This window comes from Micromys minutus, assembly GCF_963924665.1.
Source record: "Micromys minutus genome assembly, chromosome: 7".
Taxonomy (NCBI): Eukaryota; Metazoa; Chordata; class Mammalia; order Rodentia; family Muridae; genus Micromys; species Micromys minutus.
The window spans coordinates 5,038,915-5,054,494 of NC_137976.1; the positions used below are offsets into that span (position 1 = coordinate 5,038,915).

A 15,580-nucleotide genomic window follows, 5' to 3' on the forward strand; every position below is an offset into this window, starting at 1 on the left:
TGAGGGCTGGGAGCAGCTAAGAGCACTCAGTGATAGAAGCAGTTCTACTTGAGGCTGGGCTATGGCTAAGTAGATAAAAGCACTTACTACACACAGCATAAAGACCTGAGTTCAAATGCCCAGAATCCACATAAGAAGCAGAATGAAGTGGGGCTCCATGTGCCTGTGACCCCAGTACTACTGGAAACAGAAACAGGAGGTTCACTGGGCTTCCTGGCCACCAGCACAGCTCTAGGCTCAGCAAGAGACCCTGACTAAAGAGAATAATGTGGAAGAGCAAGAGTGAGAGTAAGTCCCATCCTCCTTTGACCTGTGCACACAGCCTGCATATAACACACACACACACACACACACACACACACACACACACACAATTTTAATTTTCTTTTATAATAAAGAAAAAAAGGTTAAAACTGATGAACTGCAGTTCCGATTCTTTCTGTCCGAGGTCCCTGGTCTTTATTACAGAGCAAACTGTGATAAAGTGTTGTGCCTGCAACAAGTGAGTGACTTGCAAGCACACCCCACAAAAGCTGACGTTTTCCCCATGTGTTGGCTGAACACTGGTAAACCCTCTGTCCTCCAGAGACAAGCAGGCAAGGCACCAAGCATAGACTTCAGCTCTCACGTGAACCTTGACTTGCCAGTGTTAGCGACGATGAGAGTTCACATCAACTCCGTGTCTCTACGCTAGTTCAGAGGACTGAGTGTCCTGAGGCTGCCCCACTGACAGGACTACAGCTGGCGCTCCCAGGCGGAGCAACAGCACACTGGACACCTGCACAACCTTCACTGGGTTCTCTACCGACAGCACTGGAAGCTGAGACTCTCTGAAGCCTTTTGGTATTTTTGCCTTATTTATATTTTTAAGATTTCTTAAATAAGCATGCATTGCTTTTGTAGTAAGAAAACCATGTTATTTTTTTAAATTACCGATTCACAACTATAATATCATTTCAACTGGTGCGATCAAAACAACTCCAGATAACACATAATGACTGCGCTTTAAAATTAACTGAACTAAAAGGAAATGCAAGGTTACAATTACTGTAGGGTTGTCCTTCCTGTGACACTAATTAACAGCACTACAGATTGGATAGGCAGCCACACATGTGCAAAACAGATCATCTTCATAGACAACAGCATCCATGAACACTCAACTCACAAAACAGCAATTTTTAAGGATCCATTTCTGTGCATTTAAAGGTTCTTTTGTTTTTGTTTTCTCTGCAAAGCAGGTAAAATTTTCCCTCAGAAATCTACATCCACAACCTCAAGTACTGTAACATTTATGGTATTAAATGACTACTGACTTTCGTCTTACAATGCCTTTTTGTTTAGCTTTGATTTTCTAGATGGTTATTTGTTCATTTAGATTTTTTTTTTTTTTTGTTTGTTTCTCACTGTATGGCACTTGCTAACCTAGAACTCACATTTTAGCCTAGCCTTAGCCTCCAGAGTACTGGAATTACAGCTGTACACCACCTTAGACCAACAGTACAGATGTTCCTGAAGTGAAAATGGGGTTATCTCCCAATAGATTCATTATAAACTGGAAAGATCCAAAGTGGTAAATGCATCCAAAGCTTGGAATGTATCAAATGCCACTGCTTGGTAACGCAGCACACTGGGGAGTTAGCTGTCCTGCCTGTGAGCCAGTCAGGAGCATCTTAGACCAGCCCAGGAAGACGGCAGATCTCAATTCCACATGCGGTTTCTACCGAACACACGTTGCTCTCACACCACCACAGTCAAGGCATCTGACTGGACACTTCAACCAGGATCTTACGGGACTCTCCTCACAGAACTTCAAAAAGCTTATACAACCCAATTATCTCACACAATCTGAGATCCAAGAGTCAACGTCATTATTCTCACCAGAAAGATAAAGTACAAGGCCAAAAGTAACTAAGTGGAGCTGATTCAGTAATTCCCTTATTCTCCCTCAAATCACCCAACCTGCAGGATGAGCTCCCTTTACAAAGAAGCAAACCACAGGAACTGCTAGTTTGTTTCCTACCTCCTGGGGAATCCAAACCACAGCAGCCCTCTCTCTTCCACCTTTTCCCTGTCTCAAGGCACTTGTCCAGCCATTCCAAGCCACACACTGACAAATGGCTGCTGAGGGCCTCCATGTGGTGGGCACTGGTCTAGGACATGGAGATAAGTCCAAGAACAACACCCATGATGCTCCTTGCTCTTGTGCAGTTGGCATCCTAATAACACCCCCAATTTCTCTAATCATTTAAAGAATATTAAAAGAACAATTATGTTTGAACAGACACAAAAATAAATACTACTCCCCACTGGCTACTGCTAATTGCAATCTGCTCTCTTGAATTTAAAGAAGTAAGTGGGTTTTTATAAAACATTGGATGCCCAGTGCATAAGCCCTTATGACAGATGATTTACAGGAATGCTGTGCAAACACAGTCACTGCTCTTAATTTATCAAATGTCACCTGTATATAACACAAGGCCTCATAACAACAAATTCACTCAGGAAATTTATGTTGGAGCTGGGCTTGTAGTTCCGCCATGTTTGAGGCCAGAGCCAATGATAATCACAAGCTCAGAGGCAGGCTGGGCTAGCCTGTGCTACAGTGAGATCCTTTCTCAAAACAAACACAAACAAACAAAGGTTTTCACTGGAAATAAATAGCCCTGAATATATAGAGGCAAAACATAGGCACATGTACACTGAATGGCTCCCCTGCATTTTGTTTCCATGTCTTTATTCTAAGTCAGTGTCTTCCTCAGTACACGACATTAAAGGCCAGTGACCCCATGCATAGTGTCTACTTCTTACAAAGTCATGCCATCAGAAAACAAAACAAAACAAAACAAAAAACCTCAAGAGCAAGCAAGCCAAAAGTTTAGCAGAAGTATTTTAGCCACTGAGGATAAAACTTGGCCACTTGCTATGACCTTGTTACTTTCACATCCTAGTTCAGTTGAACCTAAAATCCAGCCACATCCTTGAGTTCTACTCCTGATTCTACCTCTCAGGGAAGGGTAAAGAGCACTGGGTACCTCTTCCTCTTCCAGATAGTCTCCAGGAGCCCATGCTGTGCGACTGTGAGATAGGGTTTGCTGGTCAGCTGAAAACTAAACCCTGGCTGTCCCACTTTGTCAGGAAGCATAGATAAACTCAGGCCAGGGGACAAAGGACAGGATGGTTTCACCAACATACTGTCTAGACAATAGGTTAGGAAGACAAGTTACTTATCATGAATTCTACCAGGAAAAGGGTGAAAGAGGATGAATTCAAAAAGGTTAATTTGTTTCAAATTCAGCTTGTTAGGTAGCTACAAACTTTGTTTCAGTAACAACATTTAACAGCAACCCATTGTCACATTTAGTAACACAAGACTTGTGTTTCATTTTTTAAGGCTCTATTAGTGGACCAGTAACATCTTGGCAGTGCTGAAGCTTATACAGCCGCTTCAAATCTCTAACCTGGCCAGTGTAAAAATGGATAGGCTCCAGTTGACTCCCTTGTCACACCGCTACAGTCCACACAAGTCACCAAGAAAAGCTGTGCTTTCAAGTCTTACTGTCCTTCTCTGTTGCACTATTCCTGTTTTCCACACATGGCACTTTTAGGAAACTCTGGGAACTAGAAGATGGGAGATGACTGCCAGGCAGTTGGTTACCTAGAGCCAGCTTACCTGGACAGCCCAAGGGAGAGATCAAACGACGTCCCCCGGCCCACCTAACTCCTACACACAGTACTGCTTGTTAAGAAATCTCTAAACAGATATCAAGAATTGGGGGGAAAACTCATAAAATGTGTCTACAAAACAGGCCAAGAGTTTCAGGCCCTGAAAAGTTTCCCAAGCTGCTTGTTAGCTAAGCTACTTAACTTTTCAGTTTCCAAGACATATTCACAGAGTTTATGAAGGTTAGGTAAGTTACTGCATAGACATGCTGCAAAAGGACTTAATGCCAGCTGCTACTGTTACAGGCACATGGATGTGCCGACTTATACCCTGCTGCAACAAGCCACTCTCTTGCTATAAACAGGACTGTTTCCTACTGCCTAAGTCGCTCCAAAGGGAAGCACGGGCTGGAACTGCCACACCACGAGTGCAAGCTGCTGTGACGTTTTTTAACTGCAAACTGGAAATACACACTGCAGATCTTTAAACTTTATAAGCCCATGCACAGTACCACCTGAGTCTTGAACAGAGAAGCCTCTTTTTTGCTGTGAGTCACAGTAACACAGGTTCAAAACTGATCAAGGTACTGTGTGACTGTCAAGTGCTCAGGCCTCTAACGGGACATCTGTCACCCCCTCAAAGCTCGGGAAACATTACAGGGAAGAGGGACTATTAGAGCCAGAAGGTGGGAAGGAATGCCGTAAAAGGCTTCCTTTGGACAGGACATGGTTGTTGTCCCCACAAACTCCCAGCAACAGAAGTTACTTGCACAAGACTGGAGCCATCAGCATTCCATCATGGAGAGAGGAGGGATTCATAAACCCCATGTCTCCCTGAGTGACTGACAAGCTAATGGTTGAAAGGAGACTCATTCCTCAGTGGCACAGCCACGGGTACGCTGCCCATAACCTCCCACCCACACTCATGCTAGCAACATGAATTAAATGCAGTGGACCTGTGCTCCCTGCATCCCCATCCAAGAAAGAAAGACATACATACAGGCTGGAGCAGGACTTGTTGGGATGAGGAGCAGGGAGACCAGGGAGGACAACGGGGGTAAGGAGGGAATCAGACATACTACATGTGTCTGAAACCGTGAAAGACTAAATAGAGTTAAAAAAAGAAAAAGACTTTAGCATAGCCTGTGACTCTGTAATCTCTTTGTTGTATGTATGTGTGAGCACCTGTGTGTGAAATACATTTGCTTGTGTGGCCACACGTGGTTGGCATGGGGAAGTCTTTCCCTCAGTTGCTCTTCTGCCTCAGGTGAGACAGTCTACTGCTGAAACTGGAGCTGCTCTAGCCAGCCGACCCCAATGATCTTCCATCCTCATGCCCCTGGGGTTAAGGCTGGCCTCTACCCTGTAATGCTTCCTCCCCATGTCACCAGCCCCAGCTTTGTGTAGGCTCTGGGTATCCAAACTCAGTTCCTCGTGCTTGAAAAGAACGTGCTTTATCCACAAAGCAACCTCCCTAGAAACATATCTAAAAGGGGAAAAACAATCTTAAATGCACATGGGGGACTCCACTCTTCCAGAGGACCAGGGTTCAATCCCTAGCACCCACACGGTGGCTTACAACCATGAGTGACTCCAGTTCCAGGGGACCCAATGCCCCTTTCTGGCCTCCATGGGCATCACCATGGCAATACACGGGGTTTAGAAAAATATATGCAGACAAAACACCCATTTACATAAAAATTTTTGAAAGTTAATAAAATTTCAAAGAGATTCTATTAGGGAGAGCCAGTCATTGCAGGGATACTGAGAGCAAGGGTAGAAAAAGTGACACACTAATATCTAATAAATTGTCCATATTCTCAAAGATCTGTGAAGTGATATATTATCTAGCTATTAAATTGATATTATAGACGTGGAAGGATTTTTTTTTAAGATGTTGAGAAAACAAGTTAAAAAATAAATGTATGGTGGTTGGTGCATGCTTGAATTCCAGTACCAGGTGAGCAGAGGCCAGAGGGTCTCCGAAAGATTGGTGCTAGCCTGGTCACAGCAGTGAGACATGCTCTCTCCCTCTCCCTGAGACAGAGACAAAGAGAATGGAAAGAAAAGAAAACAAACTGAAAAAATGGCTCAATGGTAGAGGCCCTGTATGAGGAGAGCCTGATTCAAGTCCACATGTGTATATGTGGGGGATGTGGGGAGTCTGTATGTTTTAAACTGTCCCTTTTAGGCAAAGAGTGGTAAACTGGCCAGCCTGTTCAATCTAGTAAACTCCTGGATAGCCAAGGCTAGAAAGAACATTGAAGAAGGAAGAAGAGGAAGAGAAAAAAGGGGAGGAGGGAAACACATGCACAGCAAGATCCCATTTTGTACCCAAAGTTGTACAAACAGCCATATGCACACACAAAAGTGATCTAGCATGTATAACTCGGGTCATGGATTTCTGGGTATTTCATAGTTTCCTCACATCTACTTTTCTGTATTTCAATTTCTGTGATTTTTTTTAATACAAAGGCCATTAGCTACTCACTATAAATTGAGGTTTATTCTAAAGTAATACAATTAAGATGAAAGTGACCATGAAACTTATTTTGTACTTATATGTATAATTCCTGTAGCTTATTGAGTAAAGTATACATTATTTAATACCAAGAAATCATTGAGAGACTTCCTTTACAAAACAGTGAGTTTCCACTTGTGACCACAAAGTAAAGCAGTACAGAAATCGTGTTAGCTTTCAAATTGTGTATATTATACAGCCCAATTCTTTCCATCAATGTGAGCTACTACTTAATAACTGACTGTGTTTAAGTGTAGGTCACGGGGTGGCACATGCTTAAAATCCTAGCATTTAGAGGCAAGCCTGGACTACTTAAAGATATGCAAACTCCACTACCATGGTTCCCATTTTTAACAAAGAAAATTGAGGTATTAAGTGGTTTGGTAACTACATCTAAGTCATTAACAATATGTGATGACATCCCATGTTCTCCAGAGTTTAGCATCGCATAAAATCTGTAATTTACAGGGCCCTGTGGTAGACTCTAAAGGGGGAGAAAAGATCATATATCATGAAAGTCAAATTGGAAAGCATACCTATTGTCCATATTTTCTAGATTTATAAAATGATATGTGAAATTATTAGATACTACATTAAACTTTGAGTCCTTAGAGACATCCTTCCAGCACATTCCAGACTGTACATTCAATGCTAGTCAAGCTTAGAGGAACCGACTAGGACACGGTGTTTGTGACTACTCTGACTAGGCAGGCTAAGACTTTAAACACCAGGATCGCTGCAATGTGGTTCACCCGTTCACTCTGCAAACCCAAGGGCACTAGCTTAGTTTCTAGGCAGACCACAGCCAACTCTGCTCTTCTGAAGCATTTATCACAACATGTAAAACTTCTGCCACTTGAAAAGCTTACTATCCACTTCAGAGACAGTCTTAGGAGACACTCAGTAAGAAAAAAAGCACGCTGCCAAGTTCCTCCAAATTTGCTGGCCTGGAGAAATTCCTGGAAACTGTGCTGAGAATACTGACTACTTCCCATTGTCTGACTGAGGTGGAGAGACAGAAACCCGCTAAGCTGATGTGAAGATATCTGAATGCCAGATTCAGATGGAGCCATTCAGGAGAGAGTCACTAAAAAGAAGTGTCTGACATAAACCCAAGACTCACATAATTAATTTTCTAAAAGTCACAAGTTTAGCAAATTAAAAGGACCAGAGACTAGAGACTGTAGCATCTGCATAGCCCCACAGGCTCCAGGTTCAAACGCCAGCACCACACACAAGGATGAATGTAAGGCTGGGGGCATAGCTAGGTGCTAGGCCACACACTCAGCATTTTCCAAGTCCAGCTTCAGTCACCAAAGAGAAAAGGCATGGGCAGAGGAATTTACCAGGGTCTCCCTTTTAATCTCTTCCAAGTGTTTTAAGGGTATGCCTCAATCTAGGTATTTGGGGGAAAGATAAAGAATGCCCAGAGAAAAAGGAAATTGCTAGTTAACAGCAAAAGAAACAGAAAAGAAAAAAAATGCCATGGGACAAACATTTCGGAGAACTAACTTGACACCACTCATTTTATGCCCTATTTCACAACGCTCAGCATCTGAACAATCCACAGGGTTCCAAAGTGCATTAAAAATGTGCTCATTTCCTCTCTTACTCAGGCAGAATAATAATACTTTTGTGGCGGTACCACGATCCTCAGCAATTTCAATAACAGACACTTTGGTTTTCTTCTTCTTTTTTTAAAGTAAAAACCATTTTTTAAAACATGTACTTTCAGAAAGACTCCTTACTGTGGCTACTTAAAAGTGTAATGAAATATCTATGCCTGTCACCAAATCAGTGTCCTTCACTTCTTAATTGAAATTCTTTATATTTACCCGAGTTCTTTACATGTCTCCTACAGAAAGATGCAGCTTCTTAAAAAAGTTCTCAAGTTATAAGGAAACCCACACTTACAAAACATTTAAAAATGTTCAGTAACAAAAATGGCAACCATAGTTGTTGAAACCTCTGCACTCTCCACCGTTAACATCTTCTAAAAATAAAAGTATCCCAACAAATAAATACATTCCTCCAGTTAAGAGCATTTAGAGAAGTGCCCTGCCAAGCAGCTGGCCTGAGGGCTCCTGGCCCTAGCTCCTGCCCTCACATCCTGTTCGCCACAGAATCCATGAGCAAGCCTTTCTCTTCATCAATTCAGCGGGATTAGTAAACCGGCCTCCCTGAAAACAGAACTGATATTTTTCTACAGGCATTTTGTTCCTATGCCTTCACTGTCTATGCGGTTTATCTGACTCTCTTTCCTTATCCTCTGTGTTTCTGACCACGAAGTACCAAGAGAAAGATACCAACAGACAAGCACAAAAGAACCGCATCTGGCCGGAGTCTGCATGCACTTACATTTCCAGGTTGGTTCTGTTTTTCCAATAACAGTGATGAGAGCAAAGTCTCAAACTCTCACATTCAAGATGCTACCAAATACCTCTACACCCTTAAGCTGCAGCAAGAAGCCACTAATCTACTCCTTCAAAAAAGCAAAGCCTCTAGTCTGAATCACAACAATAGAATGCTCATAGGCAAGAGAATCAGCGAAGTTGTCTTCCAAACCAAAGGCAAACAGAAGTGAAGGGAGGTCCAGCCAGCTCCTCCTTGCTTTTCTTTTTTTCTGGGAATCCGGATTGCATTTCCTGGTCCCCCCCCCCCCCCCGGCCCCCAAGAAGGGACTGCAATTGTGCCCTGGGTCCACAGCAGACACCGAGTCAGTGCGTGCTCAAGAAGGGCGAAGCGGCCAACCAGGGGACGCGCGACCGCTGCAAGGGGAGCCGCTTTCTGTTAAATGCCATCAGAGCCAGCCCCGGCCGCACCACTTCCCGAACCGCATTGACCGCCCTTCACTTGACAGGGTATTCCAAGCAGGCGCTAGAGAAAAAGGATGAGCCGGGGACTCCAGGCCGGGGGCACCCGCGGGCGGCGAGATGCGGCTCCCGCGAGCTCGGGATCCCTGGGAGGCCCGGCCGGCCCGCCACCCTCCGGCGGCCGAGGGCACAGGGGTCAGCGGTGGAAGGACCGCCCGCCGCGATGCCCCCTCGGGAGCGCCGGCCGCGGCTGCCCCGAGGATGGACGCCCATTCAGCCCGAGCCCGTCCCGCGGCTGCCACCGCCGCGGCCCGCCCGCCCCGCCGCCCCCGGGAGGATAAGAAAGACCAGGCAGAGCGGCGACGGCGACCGCGGGGACGCGCGCCCGGCCGCTGGACCCGACCCCGGGCGGCCATCGCCGACCCCCGCCCGCGCGCCAGGCCGCCCGCGTCAGCTCCTCACCTCATCTCCGGGCGGGTGCGCGCGGCCGCCCCTCACACAAATCAGTGCAGCCCGCACGCCGCGCGGAGGAACGCAGGGTCCGCAGCCGCGCACACCATCCCCGCCCGCCCGCCCGCCTGCCTCCCGGCCGTCCCGGAGCCCGCTCGGGATGCTCCCTTGCGAGCCGCCGTACTACGGAGCAACCAAGCTGCGCGCCCTCCCCGCGCCGCTCCACTCCTCTCGCCCTCCTTCGTTCCTTCGCTCCCTCGCTCCCGCCTATCTCCTCATCTCCCTCCGCCGCCGCCCCTCCGCCCACAGCCAGCCCTCCGCCCCACCCATTGATGGGCGGGGATAACCGCCTGCCAATCGGACAGCGGAGACCACGCCTTCCCCCCTCGCCCCTATGACTCCGCCCACTGGAAAAAAAAAAAAAGAGCCAAAGGAAATAGAGGGGTACAGAGTGGCAGCCATATAAACCAATTAAATGGTTCGAAAAGTACCCCCCTTTTTTTTTTCTCCCATCCCTTGTGTCGTCCCATGAAGGCGTAACTAGAGGATTCTTGTCTATGCGTGCGGAGATTTTGTTTCACAATTTGGCGCTTTGCTCTTTTCTATGCGCGACAGTAGCTAGGATACATTCAGCTAAATTGGAGGTTTTACAGAAAGAACATGGGGGGGCGAAAGGCGAGAGAGAGACAAAGACTGAAGATGGTAGGGGGTACGGTTGGAATGAGGAAGGGTGTGGCCTTTTACTCTAATTTACATAAAACGGAACCCATCTCGGCAACGCCCAACTTCTCCCATTTATTGGTGGTCCCTGGGGCGACGACTCGCCTCTCTACGGGGAGGAGGATGCTGGGAGTTGTAGTTCCGGGTTCGGTTGCTATGGCGTTCGTCACAGCCTCCCCCAGATCGGTCATCCTGCAGTAGTGACGGGCAGTCTGACCAATGGCAGAACTGTTTGGACCCAAGAAGGCGGGCTCTCTGCAGAAGGACTGGGAAGGTGGCGGCGGTGAAGGTGCTGGCGGTTGAGGTTGCTCCGAGCCAGGTGAGCCAGGAAAGACCGATGTGTGTCTCGTGAAATAGGACTTTGGGCGAAAGATGGAGAAACGCCTGAAGGAGCTGTCTAACCTTGGGGAGATTGGTGCTTCTCATCACACGCGGACCTCAGAGCTGCTCCTGCTCAGGCCTAGCTTGGCTGAGGCCGCTAAGGGGCGGGTAATACTAGATTTGACGGACAGTTCCAGACCCTGCATGGGTTTTGATTGTAGATTGATCTTTGCTTCATTCTCCGCGTTTATGTAGGCAAAGGTCTAGAATTGCCTTTCTCCCGGGTTGAATCCTCCCCGCCCCCAGCTTCTCCTATCACTGTTTCTGATGCTGTCTCCATTACTACTTCCCTTGTCACCCTTCTTACCCGTGTCTTTGCATTTCTTCCAGTAAGCGGGTTTTCTAAAGCCAGCAAGGGTGGGTGTTCGCAGTAATGGGGCCTTGGGTCAGGAATTGCCTGCTTCCTTGAGCTGGCCAAACTAAAGGATTATCCTAGGCTCAGATACTGATTCTGGACTTGGGCCTGATGGTCTGCATTTTTTGTTTGTTTGTTTGTTTGTTTGTTTGTTTTTAAGAATATTTTGAGTGTGGGCATTTTAAACAAGCTCCCAAGTATAGCCAGTCCACAGTAGCTGAGTTTTGCATTGCCTGTCCAGGACAAATGTTCTAGGCACCTAGGTGCTTTTTAGATTTCTTGGGGAGCCACATTTGGATAGTGAAGAGACCACATGAAATTTATTTTATGTTTCTTTTAAACCAGTTTGTCCAAATACTATATCAACCTTAAAAAAATCAGATATTTAAATGAGACAGTGTATTCTTTAAATACTAAACCTTGCAGATCTGTTGTGCATGTTACCCACACAGCATACCTTCATCCTAACCGCACACGCCTCAACCACCTGTGGCTCTTCGCAGCCATATAAATCCAGATGATACAAGGGACCATTTCAGAAACTCAGCATTGTTAATCATGTGATTGCCAGTGACCACCCCCTTGCTCCTTTGTTATATGGGCTCAGAACTACTTTCAAGATACAAAGCTGAGCTTACAAACGCACTTGGAAAAGTAATATTTATTAGAAGCCGACTTTGGCAATGAGTGCTTTGTATACCACACTCAGTTCTTGCAGCGACCTGCATCCTTTTGCAGGATCCTATGTCCTGGGAGTTCTAAATCTTAGGCATCAACCACTGCAGTGTGTAATTATTACTGACCTTTCTAGCTAATTTCATCCCTGCTTCTGTGTGAGCATGTGGAAGGAAATGGGACGTTCAGATTTGAAACACTGTTCCCCATATAAAAATCAAGCAGCCCAAGACTGGAGAGCTGGCTCCGGATAGGAGCATTGTGACTCCCAGAGGACCAGGGCTCACAGACACACAACCATCTGTGTGACTCTCGTTCCGGGGGATCAGAAGCCCTCTGCTGGTCTCCAGGGGCACGGGGCACACAGGTAGAATGCAGCCACATATGCAAGCAAAACAGCTATGCATACGCATTTTTTATACGTTTTTGTAACTTGAGATGGAGCTGCCTGACTGGGCAGTCAGGCCTCTATGAATTCAAGGCCATCGTGGTCCACAGAGCACATTCCAGGACTTGATAGAGAGACCCTGACTCAAACAAAGATAACGCTGCCTTCACCACAAAATATTTGTGGTAAAATATTTTGGTAATTTCACACTTCTCCATGCTGCTCTCTCAAGAAGAGAAGTGAAACCTGAAGGAGGTTCCTGAGCCTGTGGACCAGGAAGAACCTGGATTCAGTTGTGTGCTTCCACGAGGAGGCTTTGAAAGGCTTGAGAACTCATAAAATAGGATGGTTCACTCTGAGGTCACAGTGTCTGCCCCCTAGTGATGCAGGCCTGGAATCACACCCTGGGGACTAGAGTTCAGGGCCAGCCTAGGCAACTTAGTGACAGCAGTGAAAAAGAACCGGGGCTGCAGACATGCTGTCTCCTGGGTGTATTTGTGGCAAGCTCTTCCTGTGTTGATGGCTTGTCCAGGCTGGTCCAGGCTGGCTGGCCTCAGTCTCCCCAGCCCTGTACTGTATGTGGCTTTGTAGACCTACTACAATACTGAGCTGAGAACTAATATCCAAATATAATACTTCACAAAGCGATTTTCTTCCATCTCTATGTAATATACTTTATGAGGTTGTTTGCTCTTTCAATTCTTTGTTTTCCCATACGGAAGCTCAAGGACATTTTTATTAGAGTTTCAAAGGAAAACGTAGTACAGTTTAGGTGAGGATCCCGGCAGCCACCGGGAGGAGAGACTCAGGAAAGCTCATGTCTTCTGAATTAGCCTGGGACACCAACAGAGACCGAACTCCCAAGAGGGGAAGTGGCTTCCGAGCTGAGGGAGGAGCACCAAAGACTTCCTTTCTCACTTTCAGTACATTTAAATTTGTCCCCAGGGCCCTATCATGGATTGGCAAATGATGTCACCATTTACAGGTTGCTGTAAAGTTAATAGGTGGAGATTTTCTTACTAGACATGAAGGGGAAAGGCTCAGAGATAGGGAAGATCCTCAATTACCTGTCTGGATGTCCGCATCTCTCCATGTGGAGTGTCCCGTGGCCGGGCCACCTCAACAGAAAGGCCCCATTCACCACGGGGTTTCCGCCTTGGCCCTGGTAGCCCAATATAGAAAGGTAAATGACAGATCAAGTCTCTGTTGCTCTGCATCATACCATATTAAATGGCCATGTTGAATAACAGCATTGGAGATAATGGCCTTCCACCTTCCCAGCCAACCACTCCCACGTACTATACTGACAGGAAAATATCAGATGTAAGAAATCCTAGGCAATGGTGTGTGTGTGTGTGTGTGTGTGTGTGTGTGTGTGTGTGTTTAAATATACCACATTTGTGTGGGTGCCCTCAGATGCCAAAAGAAACCATCAGACTCCCTTAGAACTAGAAGTATAAATGGTTGTGAGCCCCATGTGGGTGCTGGGAATTGAACCTGAGTCCTCTAGAAGAGTAGTCTGTACACTTAAGCAGCACTGAGCCACCTCTTCAGCCCTGCAGCCATACACCTCATAGCCTATGGTTCTCATGGAGGAGGGTGGGAGAAAGTATTAAACTTTTCTTTTGTGATTTAAAGAACAGGCGTTTGATGGGTGCCTCCCTGCTCTCCGGGCACCTGTTGGAAACTTCTTGACTAGATAAAGCAACAGTTTGACATCTCTAAACACATATTATCTGCGTGTGTGACTCAGATCTGTTCCACCTCTCTAGCAAGCTTTAATTCTCAAGGTGCAGAAAATGTAGGAGTCGCGCCACAGTATGTATAGTCAGCCAAGTATGACCTGACGATGTTCACAGAGCTGTAGGCGGTTGGTGGCTCATAAAGTACAGGAGTTCAAGGTCATTCTTGGCTATGTAGCAAGTTTAGAACTAGGAACTAGCCTGTAATGGTATCCAGCTAATTTAAGTACTTCTAGGAATAAGGAGCACTTAACTTCATTTTTCTTTTTCTAAATTTCAAATTAAAGTCAGGCACACAGGAAGCTCTTAGCAAGTTCAAGTCCAACCTAGTCAACATAATATCAGGTCATTTAGGGCCACATAGATAGACCTTGTCTTGTAAACACTTAAATCATGCAGGTGAAACATTCTTACAGAGGGTTGGAGAGACGGCTCAGTGGTTAAATGCACTGACTGCTCTTCTGAGAACCCTGGGTTCAGTTCCTAGCACAGCCATTGTAACTCTAGTCCTAGGGGACCCAGCGCCCTCTTGTGGCCTCTGTAGGCACTGCTTACACGGCATACTACCACATAGTCAGTTACATGTACATAAATAAGAATGACAAGAAGTCTTGCCAAGTGTGGTAGTGTGTGCGATGGTCCAGGCACTCTGGATGTAGAGGCAGACAGATCTTTGTGAGTTCCAGGCCAGCCAGGGCTACATAGAGAAACGCCATCTGGAAAAAAAAAAAAAAAAAAAAAAAAAAAAAAAAAAAAAAACACTATTTCTTTTTGTTAAGTTTTATAACAGTACATTATGTGCCAGAGTTTCTATGACACGTCCAGGATAGCACCTCTACCGGATCATCTCTGCCCATCCTGTAATGGACATCCACTTATGCGTCTGTTGGCTTTGAAGGGTACTTCCATCCTGAAAGCGTAGGTAAGGGCTGATGTGCAGAGGTTTATGTACAGTTGTTAGTAGATGAGCTCCTTCGGGAGTTGAGTGTAGCAGGAGGTGAGCCAGTGTACTTCTTGTTGCTGTTACAACAAAAGTGAAGCCGAAACCTGTCCCCCTGGCTCGGGAGCCCTCCCCTGACAGAGCCCTGACTTTAGTAAGTACAGGACTTGCAGTTGGGTGCTTAGTGTATGTCAGGGTGTTCCTCTGTTTGCACTGCTGAGTCTTAGGTCAGCATCCTTCCTAAATTTCTGCAGTTTTAGCATGTTTAATACGTGGCTTGTAAACATTTAAAATATTGCTAACATGACCCTCAGTTTCATCTTCAGGTGATATGCTTGTAATCTGTGTGCTTCTTCTCATAATACATCCCAGCCAACCTACCTTTTAAAGTTTTTTGTTAAATGATTAGTGTTATTTTATTTTATGTGTCTTTGGAGAGCACTAGATCCCCTGTGACCTGTGTCACAGACAGTTGTGAGTTTCAGTGTGGATGCTGGGCACTGAACCTGGTTCCTCTGTAAAATCAGCCATGTGCTTAATCACTAAACCAACTCTTCAGCCCCTCACCCTACCTTTCTAAACATAGTCGATGTCACTGAAAAGTTTTATAAGTTAGATGTGGTAGATCAGGAGTTTGAGGCCAGCTACGGCTACAGTTCAAGGATAGCCTGGGCTACACAGGAAGACTCTATTACAAAAACAGAAGCACATAACAAGTCTTAACTGTTGTTTTAGGGATGTGCTCAGTAGTACCACACTCACATTACACGTATGAGGCCCTGGGTTCAATCCTCGGCACTGCAAACAAATTAATAAATAATGTACTTTTTGATTTACTAAAGTTTTTATCAAGTCATATAATTATTCAAATTATTTAACATTCTTAAAAACGAGAGGGCACATTCTCATCTTTAATTTCTACTTTTATTAGATGT

The 15,580-nt window shown here is 45.7% G+C and overlaps 2 protein-coding genes across 3 annotated transcripts in view; one reads left to right on the top strand and one right to left on the bottom strand.

Moving 5' to 3' along the window:
• Positions 1–9,573, bottom strand: part of ITSN1 (intersectin 1) — a gene marked incomplete at its 3' end in the record, with an annotated part of 162,665 nt that extends 153,092 nt beyond the window's left edge. For both annotated transcript variants that reach the window (XM_080919323.1, XM_080919324.1), the window contains exon 1: positions 9,457–9,573. The remainder of the gene's footprint in view (positions 1–9,456) is intronic.
• Positions 9,574–10,429: 856 nt separating this feature from the next.
• CRYZL1 (crystallin zeta like 1) overlaps positions 10,430–15,580 on the top strand; it is a 36,799-nt gene continuing 31,648 nt past the window's right edge. The window contains exon 1 of the mRNA XM_080919033.1: positions 10,430–10,483. The gene's annotated coding sequence lies outside the window, so the exon portion shown is untranslated. The remainder of the gene's footprint in view (positions 10,484–15,580) is intronic.